At 48.7% G+C, this 505-nt stretch overlaps 1 protein-coding gene across 1 annotated transcript in view; it reads left to right on the forward strand.

The window, feature by feature from the left end:
* The window catches only part of LOC106879895 (WD repeat-containing protein 35), a 99,754-nt gene that overhangs the window by 16,885 nt on the left and 82,364 nt on the right, over positions 1-505 (forward strand). The window lies entirely within an intron of this gene.

Consider the following 505-nt stretch of genomic DNA (forward strand, 5'->3'; position numbering starts at 1 on the left):
AAATTAGCAGTGGAGGTGGGTGCACTGAAAGCGTAGCTGCTAGAATTAGAATAGCCTGGGCAAAGTTCAGAGAGCTCTTACCTCTGCTGGCGACAAAGGGTCTCTCTCTCAGAGTAAAAGGCAGATTGTATGACGCATGTGTACGAACAGCCATGCTTCATGGCAGTGAAACATGGGCCGTGACTGCTGAGGACATGCGTAGGCTCACAAGGAATGAAGCCAGTATGCTCCGATGGATGTGTAATGTCAGTGTGCATACTAGACAGAGTGTCAGTACCTTGAGAGAAAAGTTGAACTTATGAAGCAAAAGTTGTAGTGTGCAAGAGAGACGACTGCGCTGGTATGGTCATGTAGGATAGCTGTGTGAAAAAGTGCCACACTTTAACAGTTGAGGGAACCTGTGGAAGAGGTAGGCCCAGGAAGACCTGGGATGAGGAGGTAAGGCACGACCTTCAAACATTGGGCCTCACCGAGGCGATGACTTCTAACCGAGACCTTTGGAAAT

The sequence above is a fragment of the Octopus bimaculoides genome, chromosome 10 (assembly GCF_001194135.2).
Source record: "Octopus bimaculoides isolate UCB-OBI-ISO-001 chromosome 10, ASM119413v2, whole genome shotgun sequence".
NCBI lineage: Eukaryota > Metazoa > Mollusca > Cephalopoda > Octopoda > Octopodidae > Octopus > Octopus bimaculoides.